Source organism: Chenopodium album, chromosome 9, assembly GCF_948465745.1.
Source record: "Chenopodium album chromosome 9, dcCheAlbu1.1, whole genome shotgun sequence".
NCBI classification, from domain to species: Eukaryota; Viridiplantae; Streptophyta; class Magnoliopsida; order Caryophyllales; family Amaranthaceae; genus Chenopodium; species Chenopodium album.
The window spans coordinates 4,806,729-4,827,256 of NC_137842.1; the positions used below are offsets into that span (position 1 = coordinate 4,806,729).

Here is a 20,528-nt window from a genome sequence, read left to right on the forward strand (position 1 = left end):
AAACATCATTACTATAAAAGCTCTAAATCAATTGTTCATAAAAACCCTAAAATCATGATTTTCAATAATTAAAACCCTATGTTATAAAATTTACAAAATCTGAAAATTATGACATTTATAAAATCTGAAAATTCATCAAAATACAATTTGATACTAATTAAATTAATTTCAAACAATAAAATCAAAACCCATAAATCAATAATTATAATTATACAAATTAATAAAACAAAGGAGAAAATAAGACTAACCTTTTTGTGTGGGAAATTTTTGGGGATTCATGGGGTATTTATAGGAGAGAACATTGTAGGGTAAATAGAAAGATTGGGCCTCATAAAAATAATGGGTCGATTAAGTAAACAAATGGGTTAGGCTTGTGTGATTGGATATAAATTGTAGAATAAAGGTGCATAAAATAATTTGTTCAAATAATTTCGACCCAGATTAATAATTTGAAACTTTTGAAATTAAATTCTGGAAAATAACAAATAAATATTATAAATAAAATAAATTTTCATTTATAAAATATTTAAAAATACGGGGGATTACAGGCTTTGTTGTTAATCTTGTGATGGTGGACGTTTGAGTGGATCTCGGTGGGGGAAGCTAGCTTATTTTTTTTACTTTTATTGTTTTTAAATTTTTTTATTTTTTGGACCAATCAGGACTTGACACGTGTCAAGTTACCTGATATAATAGGTCATTGACTTTTGTTGACCGATTAGGGATTGAAGAAAATCAACAACCCCCAAAGTTCGGATTATTCTACAATAATCCAAAGTTTGGATTATTGAAACAAAACCGACAAAGTTGGGATCATTATTTCTAATTTTTCCTAAAAAAATATATGTATAAAGTTAATATAATAAAATTTTATATTAATACCTATTAAACAATTTATTTAACACTAAATTTATTCACTAATAGAAAACAGACAAATTTCGATGGACTAGTTCCGACGAACACGAAATTCCATCGAAAAAAGCGAAATTTCCGGCAGATTTATGTTTCGCCGGATATTTCCGATGAATTCAAAAATTCCGTCGGAAATTTCTGACGGAAATAAATTCCGTCAGGATATAAATGCTTTCCCACAGATTTATAGTCCAACGAAATTTTTCGTTAGAATATAATGTTAAAAAAAAAAAAACCTTTTTATCAAACCCTAAAACGTTGTCGCTTCCCCCTTCTATTTCCGCCTATCTTTATTCTCTCCTCTTCTCCTTCTCTTTCTCTCTCTTCTTCTCCTTCGTTCTCTATTGTTCTTCTCCTCTGACATGTGTCAGCATCTAATTAGAAAAAATAAAAAAAATTCAAAAAAAATATATAAATTAATTAAAAAAAATTACCCTCAGCTCCAAACCAACCATCCTCTCTGGCCACCTACCCCACCAACTTGACCCTCTTCTTGCCCCATCATTGGATCGTCGCGCCGACCAGCCTCCCCCTCCCCCTAAACACCAACCACCCTCGAAAAAACCCTTCCTCGACCCGATCTTAGCCCCTCCCCTTCCCAATTCCAACTCCTTCCCTTTTCTTGTCTCAATTCCAGCCACTCCTCTTTCCCGGTCTGATTTCGACCCTCCTCCTCTTCCCCCATCTTGATTCCAGCCTCCTTATTCTTCCTTCACCCTGATTTCAATCTCTCTTCTCCATCTTAATTCTACCCTCCTCCTCGTTCTGTCAATTTTTTGTCCCTCGATTAGTTGTTGTAGCTTCAAAAGGCGGGCCTAGGGCTAAAGGAGGGATAATGGATGGGGTTTGGGCGGTTGGCGATTTTTTTTTAATTCAATTTTGATTAATTTAAAACTTAGATAAATCATGTGTGGTGACATCTGTACTTTAAAACCAAAAAAAAAATTATCTATTTAATAGGTTTGTTATGTTACCGGTCACCTGGGACCACTACAAAAGGATTGGCATTAAAGGTCGAATTACTATAAAGTAGTAAAAATGTGATATTTATTTTTAGTGGATGAAGCAAAGGTCGAATTATTGCGGGTAATTCATCCATTTATTAACAACGAAGTGAGTATTAATCAACAAAATATGGTCTTGGTTTGGTGGATGAGAGTGTTTACTCTTTCCTCTTTGATAACGACAGATACAAGTTTATCAGATAAACAAATTTTTGTTAATCTGGTTGCATTTCTGTAAATATATTAAAAAAGCGTGGTCATTTATTCAGTACTTTTGGTGAGCTGTTCAATTACTATTTGCAACTTGTATTTAGAATATTACACATGTATCCCTCAATTAGTACATGAAAAGTTGCATGTACCCCTTCACTGATACTTGAAAAGACGATTATGCCCCTAGATAAACAAATTTTGTTAATTAGGGGAACTAAATGGGCACAACTCCTTTGATAATCTCAGGTTCAAGTTCTTCCCCCCACCTACTTATTTACATACTTTTTTTTTCTTTCTTCTGTCATTTAAGTATTTAAGGGTTTGTTCACATTTGCTGATTGGAGCTGAACTGAACTGATTGGAGCTGAACTGAAATGAACTGAACTGATTGGAGTTGAACTGAAATGAACTAAGCTGAAATGAATATTTTATGAGAGAGAAAAATTAGGAGCTGAACTGAACTGAACTGATTGGAGCTGAACTGAACTGAACTGAACTGATTGGAGCTGAACTGAACTAAACAGAACTGAAATTAAGTAAATATGAGCAGACCCTAAGTACTACTTTGCTGATAGTGATTACTAAAGAGTTACTTCTTACAATTTTTTTCTGATAAATATCTCTTTAATTATGGGTGTCAGTTTTTTTAATTTTTTTTTTTGATTAAATTATTAGCTAATAAGTTCTATTTCCATGACAGTGATTATTAAAGGATTACTTCATACAATTTATTAATGAATATATATTTCTCTATATTTTTTAATCCCTTTAATTATGTCTGCCTAAGTTCTACTATTTTTTTTTTTAATTTTTATTAATGGCATATTATTAATGATTATATATTTCTCCATATTTTTTAATCACTTTAATTATGTGTGCCTAAGTTCTACTATTTATTTATTTTTTTTTTATTAATAGCTTACCATTAAGTAATTATTGTTGGTATTACTAAAAAAAACAGCATACTTGTCTAAAGTTAATTTTTACATAAGAATAACCCATGAAAGTCTAACGTTAGTGGTCTCTTAATTTTTTTTAGTCAACTATTCTGTTAACAATTATTGATATAGTTTAATAAACAAAGTAGAAACTACGTGGAATACAAGTTATATTATAACATGTGTTGTGTACAATTCATTGATAAAATATTTGGGGTATTATAATGACACATTAGATCAATAATACTCCCAATTATAAACAATATACACTACTATAAACCTCCAAATTATTAAAACCTAAACCTTACAATATATGATTACCTCCTCATACACAAACAATCACACCAATAGTTCACTTAAAGAATATGATTCTTTTTTTAACCATACCAATTTCTATTATTTTCATTGTTATTGTTCACTATGTCTTCCAGCGGTTCCGGTACAAGCTACCCCCCGGTCCAAGGCCGTGGCCAGTCATCGGTAACATTTACGACATAAAACCGGTCCGGTGTAGGTGCTTCCACGAATGGGCGCAAACCTACGGCCCTATCATCTCTTTCAAGCTCGCGTCGGAACTAAACATTGTGGTATCAAATGGTGAGCTAGCAAAGCAAGTTTTGAAGGAGCATGACCATGATTTGGCTAATAGGCATAGGTCAGCAGCAGGGAGAATTACTAGAAATGATGTGGGATTTATTTGGGCTGATTATGGGCCTTATTATGTTAAGGTTCGGAAGGCAAGTAGTTTGGCGTTTTTTAACCCAAAGATTCTTGGAGCCCAAAGGCCCATTAGAGAGGATGAAGTCAACGCCATGATCGAGTCAATCTTTAACGATTGCATTAATCCTGGTATGTATTAGCTCTACACTACTTGGTATGACAATATTTTGGTTAATTTTCGTGATTTATTGTTGACATTTGACGAAATAAGGAGTTTTGAGATATCTTGGTGGTTTGACTTTTGTCCTAAATTGTATATCTTATAGAATAAAGGTATTTTATTTTAAAGTAAAATCAAATCATAAATATGATATCCTAAAGAATCTGTTGACAAGATGTTGAGGTCTAATAATATGATGATTTCGACATTAGACTTATAAAATTATTGCTAGTTTAACTACTCAAAAAAAATTTGAATATTTGAAAAAATTTGTCCACCCGTGTTATAAAGTGCTACTTCCGTTTCTTTTTAGTTGACACGTATTCCTTTTTAGGAAGTTTTTTTAGTTGACACGTTTCTTTTTGGGGTAAATTTTTTACCTTACATTTACAAACTACCCTACATGCTTTTTCATTCTCTTTTACTCTCTCTCATTTCCTTAATATATGTGCCTAAATCAAACGCGTCAACTAAATATAACCGGAGGAAGTATAATACAGAGTAAATTTTTGTTTCGGTGTATTAAATGTCAAAATCAAAGACAATGATATAGATGGTATTCTCTAATCATACTAGACACCATCCTAAAGACGACTAACCAACTACTAGACACCATCCTAGAGTTGTTGACATTCACATTTAACTATTGATAATTTGTTATGCACTTCTCTTGTTCATGCAGTAAACAAAGGTAAACCCCTCACCATAAGAAAGTACCTAGAGATATTATCATTCAACAACATTTCAAGGCTTACTTTCGGAAAGAGGCTTATAAATTCCGAAGGTGAGGTAAATTCCACATGAATGGAATTAAAAAGTATATTAAACGGTCTAATGGTGAAATCTAAAAGGAGGAACCTCGTTGCCGAGTACCTTCCATGGCTCCATTGGATGTTGTCATCTCCCAACAAAGAAACAGTTGACGATACAATGTTTAACAGTCGAAAGGACCAATTCGTTAGAGACATGATCCAGGAGCAAGCTAAAGGGAATTCCAAAAATACCGATGGTTCAACTACAAAGCAGTACTTACTTGATGCCTTGCTTGCCTTAAAGGATGAGTATGATCTTAGTGAAGACATTATATTTTCACTTTGTTGGGTATGTATGTCTTCCTTCATAACCTTAAATTATTTCAATGGTAAAAAATTGGGATCTCTCAATTATCATAAATCACTAACTTTTATGTGTTACAGTTATAGGAATTACTCGGTCAGTCTTACAAAGGTTAAGGGCTTGTTCACTTCATTTTAATATTAGTTCAGAGTAGTTCAGTTCAGTTCACTTTAAATTAGTTTAGTTTAGTTCAGTTCAGTTCAGTCCAGTTCGGTTTAGTTCAGTTTAGTTCAGCTCTTAATTTCCTTCTTTTAATAAAATACTCATTTCAGCTCTATTCAGTTCAGTTCAATTCATTTCAGCTCCAATCAGTTCAGTTCAGTTTAGTTCAGCTCCATCAGTTCAGTTCAGTTCTGTAAATATGAACAGACCCTAATTTGTTGTTTTACAAGCGGTCACATATTTTGGCCAGCTTCACGTACACAAAACATGCTACATTAAAATATGAGATTAATTTAAATTGTTGTTTGATTTGCAAGAAAGTGGGTAAAATTGAAGATGATATTGAAGTGTATTAGTTTTCTAAAACATGACGAAATCGAGTTCTACTATGTATGTGTTTATGTTATTATCTAATTACTTGCATGTTTGAATTTGTACAGGATATAATTATTGCTGGTTCAGATACAATTGCTGTCTCTACTGAATGGGCAATGGCAGAGTTATTACGAAATCCAAGAGTACAAAAGAAAGCCCAAGAAGAATTAGACAACATAATTGGGAATGATAGAATCATGACTGAAGCAGACTTCTTAAACCTTCCCTACTTACAAGCAATAGCCAAGGAGTCCCTAAGACTTCACCCTCCAACCCCTTTAATGTTACCTCACAAGGCCGAGACCCATGTTAAAATTGGTGGGTATGATGTCCCCAAAGGCTCTGTAGTCCATGTAAATGTTTGGGCGTTAGGCCGTGACCCCGATGTCTGGGGTGATGTACACGAGTTTCGACCAGAACGATTTTTGGAGGAGGATATTGATATTAAGGGTCATGATTTCCGTCTGCTACCATTTGGGGCGGGGCGACGAATATGCCCCGCCGCACAAGTGGGCATAACCATGGTTACATCAACCTTAGGCCATCTTTTGCACCATTTTGATTGGAACCCACCAAAAGGAGTTACACGTGAAGAAATTGACATAAGTGAGAACCCAGGAGTTGTGACCTACATGAAAACTCCGTTGCAAGCAATCCCAATTCCAAGGTTATCTGCAAGCTTATATAAGAATTCATCGTCCGTTGAGAATGCCATGTGATTGAAGGCATAGTTGAAGTTCATGGACAAGCTCCAAAATAAAATGCATTCTCTCACCAGAAGTAAAATGAAAAAAACATTCTATAATTTTCAATCGTTACATCATAGCAACAATGACAATGTTTATTATGTTCACTCAACTATTGTTTTTTTTTTTTTTTTTTTAGCATATGAAATTTCAAATTGTTAAATAAATCACAAAGTCACAAAATATTCACTGTAATTCTCATTGATATTCACGGCCACAATTCATGTATATGTATAATACTAGGGTAACTATACTCTAAAGCTCCACAATATTCTATCATATCTTTATGTAAGATATGTTTTCGAAATTGTTAGAGGACCAACTTAATCAAAAGTTTAAACTGAAGGACTTAATTCCACTTTGAAGGAGGGGCGGATGAGATTCGAACCCGTGACCTTTGTGTCACGCTGGCTCCGATACCATGTTAGAGGACCAACTTAACCAAAAGCTTAAACTGATGGTTGAGGCCCAGGAATATATTTTATACTCTATCAGAAATATATCACAATAATCTCACAATAATATCCTAGTATCCCTAGAATCTCCAATCCCCTAAGTTGGAGCATACGGATCACAAATGCCCAACTTGCGGAATAAAAATTCAAACTTGACTTTCCCCAAAGCCTTAGTAAAAATGTCAGCCAACTAAAGCGTTGTACGCACATATGCAGGTTTGATGAGGTCGTCTGTAATAGCATCTCTCACAAAATGACAATCAGCTTCAATATGCTTCGTCCTCTCATGAAAAACTTGGTTCTGCGCAATGTATAATGCCGATTGATTGTCACAATATATATATATATATATATATATATATATATATATATATATATATATATATATATATATATATATATATATATATATATATATATATATATATATATATATATATATATATATATATATATATATATTCTGCTTCGGCAGAGCTTTTAGCAACTGTGGGTTGCTTTTTGGTCTTCCATGACACAAGAGATAGACCAATAAAGAGAAACCAACCTGTTAATGAACGTCGGGATAATGGATAACTTGCCCAATCAAAGTTACACCACCCTTCCAACTGTAGAGCACTATCGGATCGCAACAGTATTCCCTGACCAGGACTCTTATTCTGATATCTCACAACCTGCAAGGCTGCATCAGCTTTCTTGCCTCTCAGTTACAGTCTGCTGGGTTGCATACAAAGCTTCTACGGCATGCTGGCATTGTTGGCCTTGGTCGAGCCTTTGCGAATGCGTTGCTTTTGTATAGTGGAGTGGTTCAGTCTAACATTTTGAGTAATCCTGGTGAGGTCACTACCCCTAAACTCATGAAAAAAAATTGGCAGATATATATTTCACAAAGGTTACCGCATCTGTAGAATCCACCTTCTCTTTATCTCCTTGTCAATCAGCTTGTGGAAATCACAGCAAGGAGTTCACACCTCTGCTTGGATACGGACTGTCCCTTTTTCGGGATTGGGTTAGACGATGAACGCAAAGACATACCGATATGTGTCCTGCTACCGGATGGGTGTTCTATTGTTCTCTATCTCGACGTCGTGCTCTGCTTGTTCTCGAGTTTTTACCTAGGATATTTTTGGCGAACACGCGGTGTCATGTGCTGGTATTGTGGGTATTAAACATCAGCATAATGTTGTTCGGGATACCCTTGTTGATATTTGCTACAGATCTGGGATTTCAGCAAGAAAAGAGGTTTACATAGCGTGTTTGGAGGGAATGACAGGGCCCTCAGACCTGCCGATGTGTTACTTTATTCAAGGGATTGTGGTCGTGATGTATGCGTCGACTTCACATGGTCTTCACCTTTGACACAAACAAGGCTAGTTGACTTTGTTCTTGGACGCGTTGTGGCTGATACGGCTCATCGAAAGCGGGTTAAGTATAAAGCTCTTTGTCAGGCGAATGGATATGGCTTCACTCCCTTCTCCTTTACTTCTATAGGGGAATTAGAGAAGGAGGTCGTTGCGTGGCTGAAGCGGGTTTAGAGGTTCTCAACGTCGCAAGTCATTGGGGCTCTTGCAGCAGCTCATATCTTAAATAGGGTAGGCTTTGCTATATCTAGAGGAGTGGGGACACAGATTGTATCTCAGCTTCCCACTAATTTATTGTAGGTTGTATGACTTTTCACTACTAAAAATAGGCTGATTTCTGACATATTGGTTCTGACGGACATGAAATTTTGTCGGAAACATCGAAAATTCCGATGGATTTTTATTCCGTTGGTTATTTTCCGATGGATAATTCGTCGGAAATTTACGACGGAATATAATTTCATTAGAATAAATGGGCTTTTCGACGAAATATTCCATCAGAAATTTCCGACGGAATATTCCGTCGGAAAATAATATATATATAAAACCCTCCCCTCTTAAAACCCTAAACCAACCCCGCTCCTCTCTATTCTTTCCTCCTCTTTCCTCTTCCCTCCTCCTTCCTCTTCCATCTTCTCTCTCCTCCTTCTTCCTCTTCTCTCTCCTCCGCCCCCCTTATCTTCCTCAGCTCTTTCCTACGCCCCCTGCTTCTCTTCTCTTCCTCTCTCCTCCTCCTTCTCTTTCTCTCTCCTCCTCCTTTTGTTCCTCTGTTCTTTCTCTATGCCCCCTGCTCCTATTCTCTTTCTTTCTTTCCTCCTCCTTCCTCTTGAAATAGTATTTTTGTTTCTCTTTATTTTATAGTTGTTTGGCCGGAATATATGGTTTTTTGGTCAAATTCGACCATAAAAAGTCTAGATCTAGACTTTTCATGGTCGAATTTAACCTATTTAAACCAAATTCAAGAATTCAAAGGCAACTTCGGTTATTAAGATATGTTTTTAACTCTTTAATTTTTTTTTTGTTTTTTTATAAAAAAAATTCCGTCGGTCGTTGGCTTTTATTTGTTTTTTAATTATTTTCGGTTATGGTGGTGGGTGTGGATGTGGATGTGGTATGGTGGGAGGTGCGGATCTGGTGGATGCGGTGGGTGTGGATGTGGTGGCTTTTTTTCCTTAATGAATTATATTCGGTTATGGTGGTGGGCGCGTATGTGGTGGATGTCGTGGTGGGTGATTTTAGATCTAGGTTTAGTTTGGGAGGTTTAGGGTTAGGTGGGGTAGGGTGGGGTGGGTTAAGGTGGTGGATCTGGTTAGGTTAGGGCTAGGAGGGGTTTTGTGGGATTGACAACGGTGTTTTGGGTTGGTGGAGGTTGTGATCGCCGTGCCGGTGGTGGCGTGGCGTTTTTTTAATTGCATAAAAGAACTTTCCGATGGAATTCCCCACTACAAGAATCAGGTCAAATAACGACGGACCAGTTCCGACGGACCTGAAAATCCGTCAGAAAAATCGATATTTCCGACGGATTTAATTTCCGTCGGACAATTCCGACAAATTAAAAAATTCCGTCGAAAATTTTCGACAGAAAATAAATCCATCGGAATAAATGGACATTCCGATGGAATATTCCGTCGGAAAAGGTCATTTCAGACGGAAAAATATTCCGTCGGAACATATACTATAAAAAAAAGGGGGGAAAAAAATTTATTTAACATCTAACCCTAAACTTCTTCTATCCGCCACTGTTTTTTCCCTCACTTCTCTTTCCTCTTCTTTCTCTCTCCTTAACCCTCCTCCTTTCCTTTCTTCTCTTTCTCTCTCCTCATCCCCTCCGTGACTCCATCCGCCCCTTCTCTTTCCTCCTCCTTTCCTCTCCTCTTTCACCCCCTACCACCACCACCAACAACAACACCATAAACACCAAGCAACAACACCGGCGACCACAACAACAACGGTGACCAAAACAAGAACGACGACCACGTACATGCCCATAGATCTAGTTAATTTTTTATGAAATTGTAATGTTAATTTATAAATTTTATTAGATGACTGTATAATTATATATTTCCTTTATTTTTTGTGGTTTAATTATCGTTTTTTTTAATTTTCTTTATGAAATTCTTGCTAAATTTGTAGATCTATTGATTTTGATTTATTTGTGTGGTGTTTTTCGATTTTATTGTCTCAATTTTCGTATTTTTGGGTTGATTTTCAATTATGGGTTATTTTCGGTTTATTTTTGCTAAGTTTTGTGTTTTTTGGGGTTTATTTTTGGAGTGGTGGTGTTTAAAGGTGGGAAGGGGCTAGGGTGGGTGTCGGTGGCGATGTTTGAAGGTGGATTAGTGGCTGGTGTGGGTGTCGGTGGTGTCGATGGTGGTGTTTGATGGTAGGAAAGGGGCTGTTGTGGGTGTTGGTGGTAATGTTTGAAGGTGGGAAAGAGGCTGCTGTGGGTGTCGGTTGGCGTCGGTGTGAAGTGAGATCTGGTGGTGCGGGGTGGTTGCTGGTGATGTGGGCTGGTGGTGGGGTGGTGGGAGGCGTTAATTTTTTGTTTTTTTAAAATAATTTTCCGACGGAATTTCCGTCTCAACATACCGACAGAACTCAGTCCGTCGGAAACTTGCGACGGAATTTGTCGGGCCTGAAAATATTTTTCGGCGGACTGAATTCCGTCAGAATAGTGTTTCCGACGGAAATTCCATCGGAAAAAGCCCATTTTCCTACAAAAGGTTTTCCGACAACTAGTTCCGACGGAATTTCCGTCGGAAATGAGTTTTTCGAAGGAAAACAGGGTGTTTCCGAAGGAAATTTTCCGTCATTTTTTGGCTGTTTTCTAGTAGTGCCCGTCGGAATATTCCGACCGATTTTACTTCCGTCGGAAATTTCCACCGAACTTTTCCGGTGCCTGAAAATCTTTTTCGACGGAAAATTCTGTCGGAAAAGTGTTTCCGACGAAATTTCCGTTAGAAAAGGTGGTATTTCCTACCAATCTGTATTTCAGGATGTTTCTGACATAATTTTTCGGTCGGAAATGGGTTGTTTTCTAGTAGTGTTTGTTTTTGAGATATAATAATAATAATAATAATAATAATAATAATAATAATAATAATAATAATAATAATAAACACCTTACTTCTCGCAGATTTACGGGCTAAACACCCTACTTCTCTAGCTCCTTCCTTGCCTGATATAATGTTAATCACCTTCATTTCGTTACTACTTTAGATGTTGTTTTGGATCGAATTAGGAGTTTTCCATATGGCACATCATGTGGTAGAGACTACTTACGTGCTCAGCACCTTATAGATTGCTTGAGTGGTGCTACTGTGGTTGTATAAGATGAGTTAGTTGACTCTATTTCGAGGTGGTTAATCTGTTTCTAGCTGGAAGATGTCGTATGCAACTAGGAAAGTATTTTGCTAGTGCTCCTCTTACACCACTTATATCAAGTCCGGTGGTGGTGTTCGTCTTATTGATTGTTGTAGGTATTGTTTTGCGGCATCTTATTTCAAAATTGGGTGTTGTTATGGTTGGCAGTCTTTAGGAAGTTACTTTGATGATCTTCAATTTGGTGTTGGGGTTTCTTTAGGTGGCGAGGCAATTCTTCATGATGTATGATGTGAATCAGGTTATTGAGGACCGTGGTTCTGATGTATGTACTTCTTTGTTGTTAGTGAATTTTTCAAAATGCCTTTAATCTAGTTGATTGTTCAGTCATGTTACGTGAGGTTCGTCACTGTTGTCCAGGCATTTTGCGATGGGTTGAATTATATTCTAACCCAGCCAAATTGTATTATGGGGATCAAACTTTATAGTCATCTCAGGGGGTGCAGCAAGGTGATCCCCTTGGTCCTTTACTTTTTGCTTTAATTTTACAACCTCTGGGGTGTAAAATCAGAGAAACTTTTGATGTATGTCTTCATGCTTGGTATTTGGATGACGACATTGTTATTGGTGACACGTTGGTGGTAGGAAAGGTTCTACAGTTGATTATGGAGGAAGGGCCTCGTTCTAGGTTACATCTTAACGTGAAAATGGCGTACAAAAGACCCTTGAAGCAAGCTTGTGGGTTTCTTTCCACCTAATATCGCTTGAGCTTTACATGGTGTTAGGTTTCTTGGTGGTCCCACTAATTTCGATTCTGGTTTTAGTGGTGAGCTGGTGATGTAGAGGGTGACCAAGACCATTTTGCTTATGTATGGATAAGGTTGTTGTGTTGGATGATCCTTAGTGTGAGCTGTTGTTACTTAAGGCATGTACCGGAGTTTCTAAACTCTACTTTTCATTGCGTACTTGTCCTCCTAGTACTTTTGAGGCGGCTTAGCGAACATTCGACGGGGTTCTTTGATCTTCCTTAGAGCGTATTGTTACTGCTTCGGGGCCTGGGTTTGGCGATTGGCAGTGGCGCTTACCACCTTACCATTTGCATTTAGAGGGATAGGTTTGTATTCCATATGTGATGTTTGGCATTATGCTTTTCTTGCTTCTCGGTTACAGTATGTTGGGTTGCAGTCACAACTTCTACGACATGCTGGTATTATTAGTCTTGGACGAGCCTTTGAGGATGTGTTGAGTCTGTTTATCGTAATGGTGGAGTCTGATATCTTGAGTAATCCAAGTGAGGCTGCTGCCACTAAAATCATGAAGAAATTAGTAGATATATATTTCACAAAGGTTACCGCTTCTGCAGAATCTACCTATTCTTTAACTCCACAACAATCAGCATTGTGCAAATCAAAGCAGGGAGATCACACCTCTGCTTGGCTTCGGGCAGTCCCTATTTCAGGGTTGGGTCAGACGATGAATCCCAAGACTTACCGATGTGTGTTGTGCTACCAGTTGCGTGTTCCAGTGTTCTCTATCACGATGTCGTGCTCTGCTTGTTCAAGGGTTTTTACTGGGGATATTTTCGGCGATCACGCAGTGTCGTGTGCTGGTATGGTGGGTATTAAACATCGGCATAATGTTGTTCTGGATATTCTTGTTGATGTTTCTTATCGATTTGGGATTTCAGCTGGAAAGGAGGTTGGCTTTAGGTTGTCTAAAGGGAACGACGAGGCCCTTAGACCTACGGATGTGTTACTTTATTCCTAGCATCGTGGTCGTGATGTATGTGTTGACTTAACAGGGTTTTCCCCTTGATACAGTCTGGGTTATCTGACTTTGTTCTTGGGCGGGTTGTGGCTGATGCGGCTCATCGAAAGAGAATTAAGTACAAATCTAGTTGTCAGGCAATTGGATACGACTTCCTCCCTTTCCATTTCTCTTCACCACTTGGGGAATTAGAAAATGAGGCAGTTGCATTGCTGAAGCGGATCCATATGTTCTCAAAGACTCAAGACATTGGGCGTTTGCTGCTGCTCATACCTTTACTAGGATAGGATTTGCAATAGCTCGAGGAGTGGGGGCCCAGATTGTATCTCGGCTTCCATCCCACTAATTTTTTGTAGGTCGTATCACATTATTTGTTTTTGAGATATAATAATAATAATAATAATAATAATAATAATAATGTTACGTGAAGTCCGTCATCGTTGTCCGGCTATTTCGCAGTGGGTTGATTTCTGCTACTCTAATCCAGCCAAATTGTATTATGGGGACCACACCTTATGGTCATCTCAGGGGGTGCAGCAGGGTGATCCCCTTGGTCCTCTCCTTTTTTCTTTGGTTTTACAACCTCTTGTGTGTATGGATAAGGTTGCTATGCTGGATGATCCTCAATGTGAGCTGTTGTTACTTAGGGCATGTACTGGAGTTTCTAAACTCTACTTTGCCTTGCGTACTTGTCCTCCAGGTGCATTTGAGGCGGCTCAGCGCGTTTTCGACGAGGCTCTTCGATCTTCCTTGGAGCGTATTGTTACTGCTTCGAGGACAGGGTTTGGTGATTGGCAGTGGCGGCTTGCCACCTTACCATTTGCGTTTGGAGGGCTTGGTGTTTACTCCGCAGGTGATGTTCGTCACTATGCTTTTCTTGCTTCCCGGTTGCAGTCTGCTGGGTTGCAGACGCAGCTTCTGCGTCGTACTGGTATTGTGGGTCTTGGTCAAGCTTTTGAGGATGCGTTGAGTTTGTTTACTAGAACGGTTGAGTCTGACATTTTAGGTAATCCTTATGAGGTCGCTGCCCCTAAACTCATGAAGAAATTGACAGATATATATTTCACAAAGGTTACCGCTTCTGCAGAATCCACCTTTTCTTTGTCTCCTCGGCAGTCGGCATTGTGGAAGTCTCTGCAGGGTGATCACACCTATGCTTGGCTTCGGGCATTTCCTATTTCTGGATTGGGTCAGACGATGAACGCTAAAACATACCGATGTGTTGTGTTATCGGATGGGTGTTCCATTGTTCTCTGTCTCGACACCGTGCTCTACTTGCTCTCGGGTTTTTACTGGGGATGTATTCGGCGACCATGCGGTGTCGTGTGATGGCATTGTTGGTATTAAACATCGGCACAATGTTGTTCGGGATACATTTGTTGATATTTGCTACAGATCTGGGATTTCAGCAAGAAAGGAGGTTGACATAGGATTGTCTGGAGGGAATGACGGGGCCCTCAGACCTGCCGATGTGTTACTTTATTCATGGGATCGTGGTCGTGATGTATGTGTCGACTTCACAGGGTCTTCTCCTTTGACACAAACAGGGATATCTGACTTTGTTCCGGGACGGGTTGTAGCTGATGCGGCTCATCGAAAGCGGGTTAAGTATGAAGCTCGTTGTCTGGCGATTGGATATGGTTTCATTCCCTTCTCCTTTTCTTCGCTTGGGGATTTAGAGAAGGAGGCTGTTGCGTTGCTGAAGCGGATTCAAAGGTTCTCAATGACGCAAGACATTGGGGCTCGTGCTGCAGCTCATATATTCACTAGGGTAGGCTTTGCTATAGCTAGAGGCCGGAGTGGGGGCCCAGATTGTATCTCGGCTTCCCACTAATTTATTGTAGGTTGTATGACTTTTGTTTTTCAGATAAAAATGATAATAATAATAATAATAATAATAATAATAATAATAATAATAATAATAATAATAATAATAATAATAATAATAATAATGCATTTTCTGATTTTTCACAATAATGTTGTGCCTTTGCTCGAAATGTTAACAGTTCAATAAATTTTGCTGGTGGTATTTATTTAGGATCTTGCTAACGAACGCTCCCGGGGTGTTGGATAAGCATTTAAAATATCACCTAAAGTGGTATTAATTTGGAAAAACATGACAAAATCACGCGTTGATTGGTATAATTAAGGTTAATTTTTAATTTAATGTTTCTACTTTTAGCTAGCTTATCCAATGCCCCGAGGGTGTTTGTTAGCTTTTGCCATTTAATTATTCACTAATTAAAAATTATTCTATTTGAAATAAGAGACTCGTAGATCAGACGACCTCGAGAACTAAAAAAAATCAAAATCATCCAAATTTGGCCTATATGGCTAAAACCATACCTATTTTCTATGTTTTCAATCAAATGAACTCGTTCTTTCTTCTAACATTCCAATGTCAATTACTTTTAGATGCCTAAGGATAGAAATTAAGAGAAATAAGCACATATGTCAATTATTGACCCTTACTCATCCAAAATCATCCAAATTTGGCCTATATGGCTAAAACCATGCCTATTTTCTATGTTTTCAAACCAATGGACTCGTTCTTTCTTCTAACATTCCAATATCAATTACTTTTAGGTGCCTATGGATAGAAATTAACTAAACTAAGTTATGTTAAACAAAACCAAACCAAACTAACATACATACAAAATATTAGGGTTTGTAATGTGACTAACCTTTAGATCTGCACTTCTTTTTGACAATTAAACCATCTAATTGTACAAATCCTACAAAATATTTCAAAAAATAAATTAAATAAATAAGGGTTTATTATTAAACAAAAAAAAATTAAAAAAAGTGGGGGAAACTGTCCTTAGTGCGGCGCCGGCAACAACAACCAGCCACGGCGAGGGAAGGGAGGAGGCCGGAGGCCGGAGGCTGCGGTTGTGGTGGTCAGGGCAAAGAAAGTCAGATTTGAATGTAAAAAAAAAAACAAAAAAAAAAAGTGTAAACTGACCTAGTAACGCGGCGCCGAAGGCTCGACGGAAACAAGCCGCCCCTTCAACCGCCCTCTTTCTCCTTCTCGTCCTCTTTTTCTTTCTCCTTCTCGTCCTCTTTTTCTTTCTCCTACTCGTCCTCTTTCTCTCTTACAATGTCGGCTCCGTTTGGGTCATCGACGGCGGCAGATGCGTGACGGAGGGCGGAGGTTGCGGCGGTGTGGTCCCCTATTTCTCTTTCCCTCTCTCTCTTTCTCTCTCCTTCTCTTTCTTCTGTGCAACGACTCCAAAAATTCCCCCCCTTTGTTTTTAGGTTAAAAATGAAATTGCCTAATTTTTAAAAAAATCCTATTATTTCCGACGGAACTAATTTCCGTCGTAATTCCATCTTCCAACGGAATTTTCCGTCGCAAAATTATTTTCGACGAAATATTCCCTCGGAAAAAGGAATTCACGACGGAAATTAGTTCCGTCGGAAATATTACGACGGAAAATTCTTCGAAACATAAGAAATCCGTCGATAAATTCCGACGAAATATATTCCGTCGGAATTTTTGAAATTTGCGACGGAAAAATAGGTCCGTCGGAATCTATCCGTCGGTATTTAGCCTATTTCTAGTAGTGTAAACTAGTATAGTAATATGCAACTCGTCTTGTGTGTGACTTGCCACACCTTGTGACCACTTATAAAAAAACAAAAAAAAAAAAACAAAAACAAAAAAAATGTAACCTGTATAATATTGACCGAGTAACCCATATAATACTGACCAAATAACCATTAATAATACACTAACGCATCAACCTCCTTAACACTGACCAAGTAACCTATGTTACACTAACGAAGTAACTCTTATAATGGTTGATCACACGGTGTGGTCAGCCACATATAAGACTTTGTGAGTAACCAGACATAGCATTAGCCTTTATTTTAGTTCAAATTATTTTTGCTTAACATTTTCTACCCTGCTTAACATTTGCTACCAGGGAAAGCACCTTGCTTCACATTTGCTACCCCTTTAATTTTTTTATTTTATATTACTACCACCTAAATCAGAGTTTGTAAAAAAAATCACTACCACTTAACGGAATCTGTTAAGGTCCCGTTAAATGGGGCCCAATATTTATTTAAATAATAATTTAATTCATTTTTTTAAAAAAAAAAACTAAAAAATCAAAAATCCCCAGCCACCCTGAAACCACCAAACAGCCACCTTCCCCCCTCCCTTCGCCGACGCCCAAATGTTCCCTTGACGCCGGCGAACCCCTAGACCACCACCACCGACACCACCGTAACCCCCTAACCCAGATCACCACCACCCACAAACCCACGAACCCACTCACAAACCCATTGCCCAGACCACCACCACCCACAAACCCACCCACAAACTCACTGCCAGACCACCACCACCCTCAAACCTACGAACCCACCCACAAACCCACTCAAACCCACTCACCTAAACCACCACCCACCGAAACCACCAAACCCAGACCAGTCAGAATGGGTCTGGGATCGAGTTTTCGAGAGGAAGGGGCTGGGATCAAGTTTTGAAGGGGAGGGGATGGGATTTGGGTTGGATTGGGTTTTCGAGGGGAGGGAGCTGGGATCGGGGTCGGAAAGGGGCCGTTTTCGGTAGCCTTGGTGGTGGAAGAACGGGTGCGCTCTTGGTGGTTGTGTGAAGGTATTATATAAAGTACTAAAATATTATTATTGTTCGTTATATAGTACCAAACAATCTTGTTAGCGTTGATGTATTGTTAGTTGTTACAAAAAATACTCCGTATAATGAGTTGTACAAAAGTCAAGATGATGTACTGTTAGTTGTTAGCTGGCCTATTAAAGACTTTTGACGTCAGATGGGACATATCCAATTTTTAATGGCAGTATTATGGAGAGGCAATAGAGCAAGAGAGATCAGAGTTATTTGAATGGCAAGGAGATGCCAACACCTTCCAACAGAAATCGGGTCCGTACGTTGAAGTGGTAACATCTCCGAACAACCCCGATGGCACGATTCGAACACCGGTGGTGAATAGGGAAGGAGGAGTGGTGATATATGACCTTGCTTATTACTGGCCACACTACACACCTATAACCTCTCCAGCTGATTATGATGTTATGCTCTTTACAATGTCTAAGACTTCTGGTCATGCTGGATCTCGAGTAGGGTAAGTGTACCACACACCCTAACCCTAAAGTAATGCATATTTTGTTTTCTTAATTTCAAATATCAAGACTTTATATACAGTTATATGTTGATGATTTGAGATTTTTTTTTTTAATAATTCAAGAGTAAAGTTATTAATAGATTGATATTATGATATTTTAATTAGACAATATTTTGTATGTATCGTATATGTTTTTAATACATTAGTATATTATAGTCAAAGTAAGTTTATGAATAGTGTAAAAAGTTAAAGTGTTTCATTTATTTTAGGACGGATAGATGAGAAGGCGTAATAGTCCATGAAGGTCATATTCTCACATGCATGCATGCTCAAAGCTTGTGGAAAAAATGTTATTTCTTTTTTCTTTGTTTTCATGATTACTCAAGTTAAAAATTCTCATAATGATGGGGCATTATATTATATTATAGGTGGGCCATCATAAAGGATCAAGATATTGCAAAAAAGATGAAGAAGCAAATATTGTTGACTAGCATTGGAAGTAGCCATGAAGGGCAACTTCGAGCAACAAAGATCTTAAATTTTATAGCTGATAAATATGAACATGATCCTTATTATATGGTTGAGAAGCCTTCCAAGGTGCCTAAATTGTTCGAAGTTGAAGGGTTGTTCGAATATGGCCACCGCGTATTAGGGCAACGCTGGGAGAAGCTTAGAGCTGTTGTTGTCCAACACACTCCGCGTATTCACCTCCCAGACTTTTCTCCAAGCTTTTGTAACTTCATGGGAAAGCTCACTTCTCCCACTCCAGGTATTTATTCCAGCCTTGATTGCTCGGTATCATTGTCATTATTTGATTCTTGGCTCTAAATTTTGAATATTTTATACGGAGTACATATAATATAAAGGAAAATTTTATTTATAAATCTCAATTTTAGGCGGTTGATTTTAAAAAATCCCACTTGGAAAAATCCCAATTTTCATACCCATTTTCTTTTATAAATCCCAACTATGCACTATTCCAGGTTTGTTGTCCACCCACGCATGCTTAATTATATAACATGGTCTGATCGTGATTTGACAATGTGTTGCTACTCCATCTATTTCTGTAAATATATATATATATATATATATATATATATATATATATATATATATATATATATATATATATATATATATATATATATATATATATATATATATATATATATATACATATATATATATAAGTTTAGATAATTTAATTTCTTAAATAAAATAAGAGGAAGTGTACTTTTAAATTTAATAATTATATTTTTAAAGATATATATTTTGAATTGTTTCACCCTACGCAGCATTTGCATGGGTAGAATTTGAAAGTGGTGAAGATGCAGAAGAAGTAATGAGGAAGCTGAAATTCCAAGGAAGGAATGGCTCACGGTTCGGAATCAACGTCTCTTGAAGATATATTAGAGTAAACATGATGGGAGATGACTCTTCTTTCAACCTCTTCTTAGAAAGGCTCTCATCTCTAAGAATTGTGGACTAAAAAATATATTTTTGCTTTATTTTTTTTAAATAATGTTTGTTAGACATTTATATATTCTTCATATTTCTTTCATTCTTTTTTTTTTTGTTTTTTTTTTTTTAAAGACTCATTCTTTTTTATTTGTAATTCATTGCAATAGTAAATCCGCAAAAAAAAAAAAAAAAAAAAAAATGAGCTCTCAAAACTCAAGGGCTCACCGATTCTCAAAATGGACGGTATACTCATTTAACGATGGTGTTTGGCTTAGTGAGAGTCTTTTATCGCTCTTGGATGTAATTTCTTCTGATTTTTCTATTACGAATCAAAAGCCTTTGTACTTGTTTTCGTTTTATATATAAAAGAAAAAACTCAAATTATTTTAGCTAGGCTAGATTAGTTGCTGAGTTTCTTCAGAAATTCAACTATTGTTTTCATTTATTGGTGTTTTGTCATAATTAGTTTTTTTTTTTTTTTTTTTAGTGTTGTAGGCGTTGTTCAAAGCGCGCCTAATTAAGCATGCTATGAATATGATTGGCACTCGTGGGAAGTGGGAATTGACATATATCATTAGGGATAAAACAAAGTAGGGAGCCGTTAACAAGTTTTAAGGCAATCACGAATTAGGGATAACGATAGACAATAATGATTGACCCGTGAAAATTACACCTTAATCATAATCCATGAGATTATTAACTCCAT

The 20,528-nt window shown here is 37.4% G+C and overlaps 2 pseudogenes; both read left to right on the forward strand.

Annotated features, from left to right (window-relative positions):
- Positions 1-3,432: 3,432 nt before the first annotated feature.
- LOC145557356 (cytochrome P450 98A2-like) lies at positions 3,433-9,690 on the forward strand (annotated as a pseudogene).
- An 839-nt stretch (positions 9,691-10,529) lies between these two features.
- On the forward strand, positions 10,530-19,964 carry LOC145557357 (tryptophan aminotransferase-related protein 1-like; annotated as a pseudogene).
- Positions 19,965-20,528: the final 564 nt, after the last annotated feature.